Genomic DNA, 16,452 nt, shown 5'->3' on the forward strand with positions numbered 1-16,452 from the left:
TGGAGCATTCACCTTTTTATCAAAATTGGGTGATTTTTAATTGACTTTTCAAACTAAAGGTAATTCGAGAATAATAAAATATTAGGAAAATCAAATAATTTATTATAGTACCTTCGCCATTTTGTCAAGATTAAGTTTAATTAGCACTAATTAAATGCTAGATAAATGCGCACTCGGTAGCTAAAAACATAATTATATCAATTCCAGGCACTTAAGGATTAAGGAAGTAAATTAAATTTGCTAATATTGATAAAATGCTGAATGGTCATAAAGAAATTTTGTTATTTATGAATTTTTATTTTTTTTTGTTTTTAAGTATTTATAAATATTCTTTCGCAAAAACGCCTTTAACAGTTAAGTCATTTTTAATTAAACCTTATAAAAATCTGCAGTTTTTGGTTTTAATTTACGGTAGTCTAATTTTTTTCTAATATTGATACTGAAGACACTCATTTTGACAAAATGGTGAATGCGCTTTCAAGAGTTGAAAAATTATTTTTATTAATTACAGGCAATTGAGGTTCAAGATGAGTTAAATTTTCTATTATGGTGCATGCAACATTTCGTAAAAATTTAGTGGTTTTTAATTTATTTTTGTAACTACATAAATAACACGAGAATAATTAACTAAAATGCATAAAACTATCTTTAAAAAACTAAAATACCTATGGATTTTTTATGGTGAAATTAGATGATTTATTATGGCACTTTCGCCATTTTGTCGAGAATAAGTTTGATTAGCTCTAATATTAACAAACTGGTGAATGCGCCTTTAAGGATTAAAAATATGATTTTTATAAATTCCAGGCAGTTAATTAAAAAAATAGGTTAAGTTTTCTGTCGTGACGCATTTACAATTTCGTCAGAATTTGGTGACTTTTAGTTAAATTTTGACGCTATACAAATATTCCGAAAATAAAATTCATGGAAAACATTAAATTCTTTCAGGTTTTATTAGTAAAATCTAATGATTTATTACGACACTTTTACCATTTTATAAAGAATCATTTATTGGTTTTATTAGAATCAATATTGACACAATGGTGAATGGGCTTAAATAAAATAGAATTTTTATTATGAGAAGCTTTTTCCACCATTAGTATATTGCAGTAAGGTGGGAAAAGCTTCAAGATTTAATTGTGTGAAATTCATCAAAATATTTTAAGTTTCTTAATGTTGACAAATCGGTGAATGGGCCTCAAGAAAAGTAACTTCAATCTTAATTAAATTGTAATTTTATTTTTAATTAAACCTATTAAAAATTTGCAATTTTTGGTTTTAATTTGTAATACTTAGTCTATTTTTTTTTAAATATTGATACTGAAGACACTCTTTTGACAAAATGGTGAATGCGCTTTTAAGAGTTGAATAATTATTTTTATTAATTACAGGCAATTGGGGATCAATATGAGTGAGAATATTTCGTCAAAATTTAGTGTTTTTTAATTTACTTTTGTGACTTCATAATAACACGAGAATAATTAACTAAAATGCATAAAACAATCTTTAAAAAACTAAAATACCTTTAATTTTTTTGATGAAATCAGATTATTTATTATGGCACCTTCGCCATTTTGTCGAGAACAAGTTTGATTAGCTCTAATATTGACATACTGGTGAATGCGCCTTTAAGGATTAAAAATATGATTTTATAAATTCCAAACAATTGCAGATAAAAATGGGTTAATTGTCTGATTCGTAATTATGTTAAAATTTGGTTATTTTTAGTTTAATTTTGACGCTACATAAATAATTCGAGAATAATTAAATAAAATGCATAGAAAACATTGAAAAAAAAACACGTTCATGTTTAAATAGTAAAATCAAATGATTTGTTACGGCACTTTCACCATTGTATAAAGAATCATTAATCAAGAGGTGGTTTATGGCTTTTAACAAAATTTTAATTTTTTTTAAATACTAAGACTAAATGATTCAACGACGTTTTGTCTTTCTTAAGTTGCCTGAGATGTATTTATTAAGCCATTTCTTCAATGTTAACCTGGAAATGTATCCTTAACTTAATCCAATATCCAATAGACAGCTGCACCCATTGTTACTGTTTTATTATTCAATTATTTTAAAGAAGAAATTAACACCACGATGGTAACACTCAATGGGTTCCCTATAAACGTACGTTAATCAAACAATACCACCTTTGACATGAATCACCTAAGAGAAAATCATTATAAGGCAGTGTCCGTTATATACTCCATTAAAACGAGAACCGAGAGAATTCAAACAATACCATTGTTTATTCAATACGAAATTAATGCTAAAATCTTTTTATTATGGCGGATATTTACAATGGTTAAACCTTAATTGTAAAATAATGTTTGCTTTCTATGTGGTTATATTATGTCGAAATTTGGTCGGAACAAATAAAAGATAATCATCGGGTCTCATCGATGAAACGCGATTTTATTCATAACGATTTATTTTTTTTTGTCGAAATTCCCAATCAATTATTTAATGATTAATATTAAATCAATAAATGGGAAATAGGTCTATTTGCTTCAAATTTTCCATGCGTCTTTGTAGTATTCTAAAGGTGATTCATGTGTGAAATGTCAGAATCAGATAAGAATTAAATCAGGTTTTTCTTCCAGGCAGTTAAAGAAAAGGATTATTCTTCTCATTTATCTTTAAGAACTTTTAACTATTTAACTACTAGAATTAAGAGAAATAGCTGTTTGAGGAAGGTTTTTAAAGGCATTCACCATTTTGTCAACATTAGCCATTAATTCAAGCTAAAAATTGATGATGTTACTTGTTAATTATAAAAAATGAAAAATCAAACATTTCCAGTGCAGTCAGCAATTTTTCACCCAAAAATTCTCGTACCAAAGTTTCATTTATTAAATCATCATTGAACCATTTATTGAATTTCATTTATTGAACCCCGGTGGATAAAGGCTTAAATGTGAAAATTTCTTCAGGAGCATTCACCATTTTGTCAATATTAGTCGCTTGATTAGGTACTAGCACTTTCTAAAAAAAAATATATATATTCTTTTTAAAATGTGAATTTTCTTTTTCTTGTCGTTATGTTCTTCTTATATAAACTCAGACATTTTTCAAGGGTGTATATTAAGTAATTTCTAAATTATGATTTTTTGTAAATGTTTTAGAGAAGAAATATTAAAAAAAATTCAAAATTTTGTAGTTATGAGTCTTTTGTGAATATTCTAGGAGAAAAAATAAAAATCTAAATTTCTGAATGTTTTCCAAAAAACGTGATACAGGTATGTAAGTAAATTATTTAAAAAATCTATCTATCAAATTTAGAGTCTTTATATTAGATAATATTTGAATTATGAGCTTTTTGTGAATTTTTAATTTTTTTTTTTTAATTTTGAATATTTTTTGAAAAACGCTTATAGAGGCATCCAATTGAATTAATCAAAGAATTCATATACCAATTTTTAAGTAATTATGTTGAACACTTAAAGTTATTAGCTTTTTGTTGAATTTTTAGTAATTTTTTTTTATTTTAATTTTTTTTTGACAATCGCTGACATAGATAGATATGTCCAATAAAATTAACCAGAGAATCTATTTGTTAATTTTTAAGTGTCTATATTCAACAGTTTTTGAGTTATGCGCCTTTTGTGGAATTTTTGGGAACTAAATTGTAAAAAAAAATATATTTTCTTTTTGAAAATTTTCAATATTTTTTAATAAACGCTGAAATAGGTGTTCAATTAAATTAATCAAAGAATCCATCTGCCAATTTTTAAGTGTCTATGTTGGACAAATTTTGAGTTATGTCACTTATTTCTTTTGACCCTTGCATCAAAATTCCATTAAAAAAAATCAATATGTGATCGAAATACAAGAAAAACAAAGGAAACTCTATAAAAGTTAAATACATTTATTTAATCTTTCTTGAATTTTCTTAAATTTTTTAAAATTTTCTAATTTTTATTGGTTGGTTTTTGTCGCTGCACCAATTATTTCCCGCGTCTAAAGTTAAATTTTTATTTCAAAAAGTGCTATTCATACCGGGTTGAAAGTAATAGAGTAATTAGAGTTATGGAAGATTCATTATCTTGCGAAGAACATGAAGAAGCTGATTCACGAATAATATATCACATTTGCCAAATAAATGTAGATGCCGAAGTTGTAATACGCTGCTCAGACACTGATATTTTAATACATCCATAGGTCGCTGGTCCAATACGGCTCGAAGGACCACAGAAAATGTCGCGAAAAGGTGGCTCCTATTAAAAGACAAATTTTTTGTTGAGATTCGACGCGAAAAGAGTATACTTTGGCAATAAAAATGATGAATGGCACCTTACTTTTGGAATTTCTGGATGTGAGTGTCGCAGGGATCCCTGGAGAACTTGACTGGATTCTGCTTGTTTCAAAGCATTAACTTAGATTAGATTTTCTTAAAAAACAATGTAGACTTTTGCGAAAAGGAACTTGCGAAGAACTACCTTTTGAGAATTACTTTTTTAATATGCTTGGAAAGAGAGAGAGAGAGAGACGACTGGTGGCGCTTCAATCGCAAGACTGCTAAGTCGTCTGCGCATCCAGGTTCCAACCAAGTATTGCCAATGTATAAATATAAAAATTTAACTTTAGACGCGGGAAATAATTGTTGCAGCGACAGTTTTCCTTATTTTTTAATCAACATTTTTGGGATATACGTATATAAACTGTGAATTTTTTTACATAAATTTACTTTTACTTTCAGACTTTCGCAAGGAAAGTCAATTGAAAAAAAAGAATTAAACCAAAGAAATCCAAGAAAACCACATGAAACTTAGTATTAAATTTGGTTTTCGAGGTATTTTCTTGCATTTTTTTGGCTTTACTTGCCTTGACCAATTACCGTTTTTTTCTGAATTTTCTTGAATTTCCTTGAATTTTTCTTTTTTAAAAGATTTCTTAAAGATCTTGTAATTTTTTCTTGAGTTCACACAGTTATTTAGATTTTCCAAAAAAAAATTAAAAACATGTTTTTCTCTAATTATCAGCAAACTTGACTTATTTAAGTTCTCAACTGCCTGGAATTAGTAAAATCATGGTTCTCTTCCAGGCAGTTGGACAAAAAGCTTTTTCTTCTCATTTCAAAGCTATTCAGATCTGAATCTTTTTTTTTTTGACTGCGATTCTTCTTCTTCTTCTTTTTTTTGAGATTTGATTTCTTTATTGAACTGCTATTGATCAAACCACAATGTTGCCACATTCCTGTTCTAATATCATCTAAAAATCGCCATTTTCTATCCAATTTTCAACTAATAAAAATTTACAATTTTTACTGTTAATTTACGGTTAAGAGTCTAATTTTTGTTTTTAAATACTCATACTGACGACACTCATTTTGGCAAAATGGTGAATGGGCGTACAAGAGTTAAAAACATATTTTTATTAATTCCAGGCAGTTGAGAATCGTTAATACGAAAATCCGTTACATTTTATGATATGATGCATTCACCATTTCGTCAGAATTTCGTGAATTTTAATTCACCTTTGAAGCTACAGAAATAATCTGAGAATATTTAAATAAAATGCATGAGAAGTAGTAAAGAAAAACCTAAAACACCTTTTGTTTTTAATGATAAAATCTTAATTACGGTACTTCCACCATTTTGTCAGGAACAAGTTTGTTTAGCTCTATTATAGGGATTTTATAATTTCCAGGCTAACAGGATCAAGGCAAATGAGCAAAAAGCTTCTTCTACTCATTCTAAAAAAGTTATGCGCTTTTTGTGGAATTCCTAGGAAAAAAATTTAAAAAAAAATTTAATTTTTATTATTTTTTAAAAAACGCTGAAATAGGTTTTTAATTAAATTAATCAAAGAATCTAGCTACCAATGTGTAAGTATCTATGTTGGACAAATTTTGAGTTAGGTCACTTGTTTTTTTTGGCCGTTGCATCAAAATTCCATTAAAAAATCAATTAAATTATACAAATAATGCAAGAAAAACAAAGGAAACTCTATAAAAATTAAATGCATTTGTTTAATTTTTCTTAAATTTTCTTATTTTTTTTAAAGTTTTCTAATTTTTTATTGGTTGGTTTTCCTGATTTTTTAATCAACATTTTTGGGATATATATATATATATATATATATAAACTGTGAATTTTTTTACATAAATTTACTTTTACTTTCAGACTTTCGCAAGGAAAGTCAATTGAAAAAAAAAGAATTAAACCAAAGAAATCCAAGAAAACCACATGAAACTTAGTATTAAATTTGGTTTTCGAGGTATTTTCTTGCATTTTTTTTGGCTTTACTTGCCTTGACCAATTACTGTTTTTTTCTGAATTTTCTTGAATTTCCTTGAATTTTTCTTTTTTAAAAGATTTCTTAAAGATCTTGTAATTTTTCTTGAGTTCACACAATTATTTAGATTTTCCAAAAAAAAATTAAAAACATATTTTTCTCTAATTATCAGCAAACTTGACTTATTTAAGTTCTCAACTGCCTGGAATTAGTAAAATCATGTTTCTCTTTTAGGCAGTTGAACAAAAAGCTTTTTCTTCTCATTGTAAAGCCATTCAGATTTGAATCTTCTTTTTTTGAGTGCGATTCTTCTTTTTCTTCTTTTTTTTGAGATTTGATTTCTTTAGTGAACTGCCATTGATTAAACCACAATGTTGCCACATTTCAGCTCTAATATCATCTAAAAATCGCCATTTTCTATCAAATTCTTAACTTATAAAAATTTACAATTCCAGGCAATTGAGGATCGTTAATACAAAAATCCATTACATTTTGTGATGTTATGCATTCACCATTTCGCCAGAATTTAGTGATTTTTAATTCAGCTTTGAAGCTACAGAAATAATCTGAGAATATTTAAATAAAATGCATGAGAAGTAGTGAAAAAAAACCTAAAGCACCTTTTGTTTTTAAAAATAAAATCTTTATTACGGTACTTTCACCAGTTTGTCAAGAACAAGTTTGTTTAGCTCTATTATAGAAGAATATCAAGGCAATTGAGCAAAAAGCTTCTTCTACTCATTCTAAAGCCGTTCAGATCTGTATCTCCTTTTCTTGAGTGTGACTCCTCTTCTTCTCGAGATTTGATTTCTTTATTGGACCACCATTAATCAAACCACAATGTTGCAGCTCCAATATCATCTGCAAATCGCCGTCTTCTGACTTCTTACACTCGCGAAAGTTTTATGCCAGATGTTACTTTTAAAAGAAACATTGTAGCGTCGGACAATTTCGTAAAACTAAGCCGTCTTAATGGGCGCATAAGCGGCAGTAACCCTGTCAAATAACTTATAAACGGGCCAGACCAAAGAAAGGGTTTTTATATTAAGCGTATAATACGACCACAACAATACGACCGAGCGACAACATGCAAAATATAATAAAAGTAAGACGAAACGGTTTTTATTGAAAAATAATACCGACTACGGTCGTAATTAAAAAAAATAACTCGCAGCTGCGTTAATTTTATTTGATTTTACGACAGTGTCCATCAAAAGGGCCGCCATCTTTAAATATTGTTATGTATATCATTTTCGTGGAAGGGCGAATTCGTTACGTTTCCGTGACGTCACCTTTATGTGTTTCTGAGAACCCCCCGGGGGGTGAGGGGAAAAGGGAGGAGTTTCGTCATAAAATTAATTCAAGTGTAATTGATTGATTATTAAATGGTGTATCGTTAAAAAACCAGTTAATTGGTCATGGTTTTCCTGGTAACTAAACAAGAAGATTTGCACCACTTCAGGACAGAAAATATTGATGTCAGTTACAGGAAGATAAATTTATTTCTCTTTTAATATGTTGCCTGGAAAAAAAACTCAAGAAAAATTAACAAAATCTTTTAAAAATGGAAAATCCTCAAAATAATCTAACAAAAATACCTCAAAAACAAAATTTGATACTAAATAAGACTTGTGGTTTTTCTTGGACTCCTGTGATTTAATTTTTCTTTCAATGGAATTTGCTTGCGAAAGTCTAAAATTCATGGAAAAATGATTTGCAGGTAATAGATATAATAAAAATGTTTTAAAAAAAATTAAGAAAAAGCGTGCAATAAAAAATTAGAAAATTTAAGGAAATTCAAGGAGAAATCAAACAAATGCGTTAATTTTTAATAAGGTGTCCTTTGGTTTTTTTGAATTTCTGTCTATATTATAATTTTTTTTTAAAATTGAATTTAGTTGCAACGGTCTCAAAAAATAGGTAACAAAACTCAAAACTATCTAATATAGATACTCAAAAACTGGTAGATAAATTCTTTGATTAATTTAATTGGATACCTCTATGAACGTTTTTCAAAAAATATTCAAAACTTTTTTTTTTAATTTGTCAGAAAGTTCATGATTAATTTAATTGAATACCTATTTCAGTATCTTTTTATTAAATATTCAAAATTTTGGAAAACTTTTTTTTCTTCAAAATTTTTTTCTTAAAAAATGTACAAAAAGTCCTAATTTAAATTATTCAACATAGATACTTGAAAAGTGTCTTAAGTATTTATATAAGAAGATCATAAGAATAAGAAGAAGAAAATTCACATTTTAGAATAAAAGTTTTTTTTTAGAAAGTGCAAATAATCAAGCAACTAATATTGATAGAATGGTGAATGCTCCTAGAGAAATTTTCTTATTCAAGGCTTTTTCCACCATTGGTTTAATTTAATCGATAAAAGAAAGTTTAGTACTGTAGTTTTTTTTTGAGAAATTACTATGACAGATCTGGAAATGTTGATTTATTTGCGTTCAATGAAAGAAATTCAAATTTTTTAATTTAGAGTCTTATTTTTTAAATAATATTTTTACCCACTTATGTTGACAAAATGGTGAAGGTGCCTTTAAAAAAACCTTTGTTAAACACTTGATTTCCTAACTCTAGGAGTGAAGTTAAAAGGGAAAAAATCTTTTTCTTCATTTGCTTCTAGGAAAAACATGATTTTGTACATTCCAGGCAGTTGAAGATCAAAAGAAGGTAAATTTTCTGATATCTTAGAAAAATTCTGAATAAGAGGATCTAGTATTATAACCACTTGATAAATAACAAGAAGAAGCAGAAGAAGAAGGAATCTCTTTTTTCCAGTTGCTTGAAGGGTAAATACGTACATAAAAGAGTTGAATCAAGTGGAATTTACATGGAAATAATTTATATCATAAACAAATAAAAGCATTAGTTAACTGGTTAATTTGAATCTCAAATATTATTTTTTTCTGCAAAAATTCTCCATTTAATCAAGTGGTCAATCTAAATCGAGTCAAATTGATAAAAATAAATGTTTTATGATGAAAAATTGTAATACGAGCTATAGGTAACATGAAAACAGTAGAATTATAAGTGAACTATTTATTAAAAAATAAAATGTAGAAAGCCACGAGTTAATTGGTCCACTGAGCCAAAACCTGATAAAAATTGATCTTTGATAATGGAAAAATTAAAGTTGGGTAGGTCTTATGAGTGAACTGTAGAGAGAAAACAACAAGTAAACTGGTCTTTCTTTGCAAAAAAAATATTAAAAATTCAGAGTTATGACAAATTTAAATCAAGACGGATTGATTGGGAGTTCTGTCAGGATGGAAAAATTAAATATTTTGTCTTATAAGAAAAGCGAGATAATTGATAATTTATGGCAAAAAAATTGATTTTAATTTGAAAGTGTATAATGCAATTAAAATCAAGGCGAATTGATAGGAAATCCTGTGGAATAATTGGTCACTGGTAGCAAAAAAATTATATTAAGGTATGAAAATTTTATTGAAAAATTTAAGTCAAGACGAATTGATAAGGATTTTTTCCATAAATAAAAAATCCATGGTAATTGGAAATATTAAATTTTATCACTGAAGTTTTTCTTATTAAAATTCGGAAAACCCCGAGTTAATTAGTCATTTTTAGCAAAGAAAAATATGTATTATGGTATGAACATTAATGACAAAATCAAATCAAGACGAGTTGATATCACTTTTCTTTCGCTAAAAAACTCGGTTAAGAGTAGAAATATACTGTCTAATGAGTGGTGTTTTTATTAATATACATTGGAAAAACACAAGTCAATTGGCCTTTTTTCAAAAAAAAAATATTTTGTTTTGAAAATACATGAAAAAGTTAAATAAAGACGAATTAAGGAATCGATTTGATAATAAAGGACTGAAAGTGATTTGACATAGAAGAAACATTTATCAGCTTAATATTTTCTATATATACCTATAACAAAGATCTTCTTAATAGTATACAGAGCGCCATAAGTTAATTGGTCATTTGAGGTTCGAAATATGCCTGTTTTTATAGAAATATACGATAAAAAATCAATGAAAATTCTGGAAAAATTTAAATCAAGGCGAATTAATAGGAAACGTTTTCACGATGAGGAAATCAAGATGAGTGGATAATTGAAATATTACTAGTTTTATAAGTGATTTTTTTACAAATAAAATGCAGGAAACCATAAGTCAATTGGTCACAAAAATTTAATTTCTTTTGAAAATTCATGAAAAAGTTAGATCAAGACCAATTAATTGATAGTGTTTTCATGAATTAATATTGCAAAAAATTGCGAATCAATGTATAAAAAAATATGTGATTTATGTATAAATATCCAGTTAATAGTATATAGAACACCATAAGTTAATTGGTCATTTGTTTTATGGAAATTATAATTTTTTGATTTCGCAAAAAAATTAGTTTATGTAAAAAAATTCCTAAAAAATTTAAATCAAGACTAATTAATAATAGGCGTTGTCATGATAAAGAAATCAAGATGAGTTGATCATTGAATTATTACGTTCTAGGCGTGACCTTTATATAAAAAAAAATTTGGAAAACCACAAGTCAATTGGTCATTTTTGGCAAAAAATTGTGTAAAATTATGTACATTCATGTAAAATTTAGATCAAGACTAGTTAATAAGAAAAAGAGAGCAAGAACATCTTTTTCCAACTGCCTGGAAGGAAAACATGATTTTAATAAATCCTGGAAGTTGAGGTTCAAAACATATTAAATATATGGAAAAATGAATAAAAAGATCAATAGTCTAAAAAGAAAGCTACCTGTAAGAAAAGATTATTTTATTAATTCCAGGCCTTTAATGTACAAAATATGTTCATTTATTAAGAAATTAGATCCCAATAAAGCATTAAAAAGAAGAAGATTCATACTATTAATATGATAATGACTGGTAATTAAAAAGAAAAGGAAGAAGAAGAAGAGATCAATTTTTGCTAGTTCCTTAAAAACGTTAATAAATCAAGTGGAATTTATGCGTAAATAATTTATGTCATAGACAAAGAAAAGCGTGTCATTAGATTCAAAATGACCAATTAAGATATTAGTTTATTTCTGCAAAAATTGTATTTAAAATTGGTAAATTTAAATCAACTCAAATTGATACAAATAGCAACGTGGAAACACTTTAAGAGCCCTGAAGATGGCCAAATAATAACTGAAACTTTACAACTACAATTTAAAAAAAAATTAAAAACCCAACCTTGCAGTCTCCAGATCTCCCAAGCCGTATTTATTTTTAGGAGAATAACAAGAATTAAATTAATTTGCCGCGTATCGCTGATAAACGATATACAAGCGATGCGTCACACCACTAATAAATTAAGATTTTTTTTTATATAAATATAAAAAGTTAAAAATACTTTTAAAATCGAAAATAAACATTTTGTCCGACTTTCCCACCAGATCTGACCACCTGTAATTTATTAGCGACCAATTATTGGAACAATAATAAGAAACTGTTTGACAGCGAGTAGGGAACGAATACGTAACCAATCGGCCATTTTGGCCTCGGGCACGTTTTCAGGAAATATAAAATCGGGATTAATCGTTTTTTTTTTTGTTGAATATAATATAATATGAAAATAGCCTTTCGTAGAATCGACGTTTTGGATACAATAAAATCTAATTATTGGCATGTTAATGTTGTTTTTGCAAGAATTGATGAATAGGAATGCGGGACAAACGTTTAAAGTTTACGTATTTACGACGACGACGTTTTACATGGAGAGTGAGCGCTAAATAGGTTGATCGATTTTTAATTCATTTTCTGGGGTTTGTTTGCCAACGTTTTTTATACAAGGAGAGTTTGAAAAAAGTATCGTGTTTAATACAAATAATTTTTCTAATAGTTTTTGAGAAAATTAGGAGGAGCTATTTAGGGGTTTTTCTCAATTTTCTGGAGAAATCGTTGGAGATGAAAATATCTTTTTTATTGCGTCTGAGGCGCATTAATATTCTTATAGACTCTTAATAATTATATCCTTATCTTAGTCTAAGAAATAGAAGATGATAGAAATAGGGTGATCTTTTTCTGGTGCAATATAACAAACCACGCCAGAAAAACACTATTCCAGACGATCTAAGCACTATTAAGAAAATAAAATGATGGTATAGAAAAAAGCTGAAAACTTTAATTTTCTTTTATATGTCCTTATCTTAGTGTAAGAAATAGAAGAGGATAAAAGTAACGTACTGTTTTTCTGGTACAAATTAACAAACCACGTGAGAAAAACACTATTTCTAGGATAGAAGTAGAGTTTTTAAATGCGTCATTCATTTCAAATGAATATTCACCAAGAAAAAAATTCTTTTAGTTTTTTTTTTAATTTTCACCTCCAAAAAAATTTTCTTAATTTTCAAAATCTGTTCATAACTTCTTTTTCTTTAAAATCTCCGACTAAATATTATTTCGAAGAATTTCTAATAATTTTCATTAAAATGATAAATGAATCCAGTGATAAAAGAAATTTTTAAAATCTCCCAACAGTTTTTGAGAAAATCAGGAAAAACTCTATAGAAGTTTTTTCCAATTTTTTAGAAAACTCTTGAAGGTAAAAATAGTTCCTGTATTGCACCTGATCCGCAATAACATTCCAATGAACTTTTGTTACTATAATTTTGTTCTCCAGTCAATAGTTTAAATATCCGTCTTTTTTCTCGGCATCTACGTATTTTTTTAAAGACTCTTTTAAGCATGAAAAATAACATTTGATGTGTCTTAGCCATTTAAAATATTTTTTTTAAATGTTTTTAATTAGTTTTTAAGAATATCCAGACATTTCAAATAAATATTGAATTTATTCAAGGCATTTAAAATGATTTTTTTTTCCAGTTTTTCTAGAACTTTCAAGCATTGGAAATAATATTTGATGTAATAATAATAATAATAATAATAATCTTTTATTTAGCAAAAGTCTGCTACATAAAAATAAAATACATAGTATGGCATTTAATATAATATTAAAAAACAATAAACTCAAATTAAAAACCAAAACAAAATCAAAAAATAGGGATAATATTACAATAATAGTGCTGGTATGAGGTACGAGTATTGTTGGCAAATAAACATGTTTAAGATTATGCATTCACATATGAGTGGGAATATACAAAAAGGTAAGAAAAACCAACATATACAATGTACAAATAAAATCTTAAGCTAAACGTAAATAAATAATAAAACATAAGTTGAAATAAAATTTTAAAATATAAAATGAGTTAAAATTTAATAAAATCAGAACACAAACACACAATAAAATTAAGTTAAAAAAAAATAATAAATAAAACTTATAATGACATAAAATAATTTAAACCTATAAAATAAAACACAGAATATAACATTCATAACACAAAATAAAGATAAAAAAGACAAATACCTAATCTCTAGAACAAATTTTCTCAAGAGATGTCTCTAAGGAATTTAAAGTATTTTTTCATAAATTACATCAAAGTCCATAAAATCCTAAATTTTAAAAATATCCAGATAGTAAAAATTAATATTTTACAACAGGGGGGTTCCGACTAGATATACTTCATCCCTTAATATTCCTCAACATATTATGTTCGAAAACTCACCGATATATAATTAAAGCTTATAAGGCACTTCCGTCTTACATAAAAAATATTAGCAACTTCAATTCTTATAAGAGTCCAGTTAAGTCAGTCTTACTTAAAAATGTTCTGTATTCACACAGTAAGTACTTACCCCATATTCTTAAGAGAGTATCTTACCATGGTCTTAACCCCCAAGAAAATTAGGTATATTTACTGTGTAAGAAAGCAAAAAAGGAAATAGATATGTAGTATATGGAAAAATAAATGGATCACATATACAGGATTAAAAATGCAACTTACTGTAAATATGTTTTATTTTATTTCAAATTTATTTCTTCTTGTAATGTGTTGCTGATTAAATAAACTCTTGGAAAATGCTACTATTGCATACGATGTCTACATATTAACGCTTTGATAAATTCCACATACTTAATCCTAATAAATTGAGCAATTTTCGCGTTAATTTCTGAGCCAAAAAAAATGTTTTTTTTGTTTTGATATTCATCCAAACTAATATAAATTTAGATCAACGGTAGACATTGTAATGTGGTACGTACCTGTGGGCATTAACCACGCGAAGTTTAGATATTAAAATAGCGGTCTGACGGCTGACAGACTATGATTGATCATCATTATGCCTGGTGGACACGTGATCAAATTAGAGATGCGACAGACGAATTAAAAATATTATGTGTGCCACAAGCAAATCATATAAATAGTTTTTGTTTTCTTCGTTATTTTTTGAGGCCTCTATCTCTCTCTCTGGATGTGTGTGTTAAACAGAACACGAGATGGGGACTATTAACATTTTTCACCTAAATCTAGGCGATTTATTTTTGTTTTAACATTGTTACAAGTGAACGTGATTTATATTATGAATGTTTCGTATACGTGCCCACCCTCGTTTTTACGAAACAAGTGTGGTTTTTTTTTTCAGAAAAATGCTTTTTGAGGTTAAGGAGGATAATAGGATGGGTGATGGTAGTCAAAAGACGAAACGTCGTATTGTTTGAGTCATTAAAAGCGTGACTCTTTGGAAAAAAAATCATTTTTTTATTTTTCTCAATTTATTTTTTATTTAATTGATATACTGCGTGAAACTTGAAATTCTGAAAAGCAAGAATTTGTTTATTTAATAAAATAAAAATATATTCCAGGCTTTCCCAAAAATTAAAATTAAAATATTAAATTTATTTTTCTAAGCTCATTATCCCCGATTTTCCAATTTTTTTCTCGAAATGTTAGAAACTTGAAAATATTTGGTTTTTACATAAAATTAATTTCAGGTATTATATTGATGAAATGAATAACATATTTTCTTTTCCGTTTTAAGTTTATTATTTTTAGGCATTCTGTCATCGGATCCCTGAGAAATATCTTAAGATTCTAAGACTTGACCTTATCAAGGAATTAATTAAGATAAGCGTTTGCGTCTTTTAATGCAAACAAATACATATATTTTAAAACCAGGAAAAAACTTGCAGAATCTTTAGTCCCTTCAATAACCAATTATCGTCTATCATTCCTATTTTGATAAAATGTCACAGCACAGATTGCAACAGTTATAAAATAAATGTTGTCTTTTTGCTTACAAATTTGATCATGTTTCTAGGCATATATTTTCTTTAAGTTGTCATTTACTTATAGAGTTTTAATTATTTAAGCAACAAAATATTTATTTAGAAAAGTACTATCTAGTAGTGAGGCTCATAATCAACATTTAAGGAACAATACTATGCCACATCAAATTACCATTTTATTAACACCTCATCCCACATATTCTTCAGAAACTGTATCTGATGCGGAAGATTCTGTGAATCACTAATAGACCTTTCTGAGAATAATCCCTCAGAATGAACTGTGTCTTCTTTCAACCTATTAGGAGTAAGTGTAACACTAATACCCTCTAAAGTTTCGAAACTATGAGAAGTGATCATTTCTCCTGTATTTTCAGTAGTAAAAGACTTTTATTATATTTTAATGATAAGTTTGGTTAAAAATTTTAAGTAATTATTGATTTTATTCCAGGCACTTGAAATAAGTTTTTGCCTTATCCAGAAATTTGTTTATGACTTTAAGGCATTGAAAACAATATTTGACGTCTCTATTGAGGCACTATATTTATAAATTAATAATAAATTTAAATTTTTTTACATTTTTTCAATTATTTTTAGGTCTATAATTAATAAAAATATTATGATTTCGCAGAAAATAAAAATCAGTTTATAAAATTTAAAATAACTTTTCATGAGCTCCCAGTCTTTTGGCAATATGTTTTATGACTTTACAAAGTTGAGTGCGCCGCTGCTGCAGTCAGGTTCCCTTGGTAAAATGGTGTGCAGTTTTTCCGTTATTCTGCAATAAAAATGCAAATAGTTGAATTATAAATGTACTTATTACTTTGGATAAGGTAAATAGACCAAGTGAAATCAGTAATAGATTTTACTACTTAAAGACTGACTTAAAAAAAAGACGATTAAAGTTAATATATAAAACCTTAGCTCCTTCCTTTAGATTTTCATTCCAATTCAAAGTTTTATTGTCCAACGTGAAATAAGTTAATAATAATAAGACAATTATTAAAATATTGATAGATAATAGAGCAAATAACAAGATCAAACTCACTAACTGGTACAAAACAAAATTATAAGTAGCTAGTACACTGTG

The 16,452-nt window shown here is 27.3% G+C and overlaps 1 protein-coding gene and 1 long non-coding RNA gene across 8 annotated transcripts in view; one reads left to right on the forward strand and one right to left on the reverse strand.

Moving 5' to 3' along the window:
- LOC126734838 (protein dead ringer-like) overlaps nucleotides 1-16,452 on the forward strand; it is a 235,509-nt gene that overhangs the window by 181,661 nt on the left and 37,396 nt on the right. The window lies entirely within an intron of this gene.
- Nucleotides 13,409-16,452, reverse strand: part of LOC126734852 (uncharacterized) — a 93,621-nt gene continuing 90,577 nt past the window's right edge. The window contains exon 4 of the long non-coding RNA XR_007660188.1: nucleotides 13,409-16,140. This is a non-coding gene — a long non-coding RNA (uncharacterized LOC126734852). The remainder of the gene's footprint in view (nucleotides 16,141-16,452) is intronic.

The sequence above is a fragment of the Anthonomus grandis genome, chromosome 4, assembly GCF_022605725.1.
Source record: "Anthonomus grandis grandis chromosome 4, icAntGran1.3, whole genome shotgun sequence".
NCBI lineage: Eukaryota > Metazoa > Arthropoda > Insecta > Coleoptera > Curculionidae > Anthonomus > Anthonomus grandis.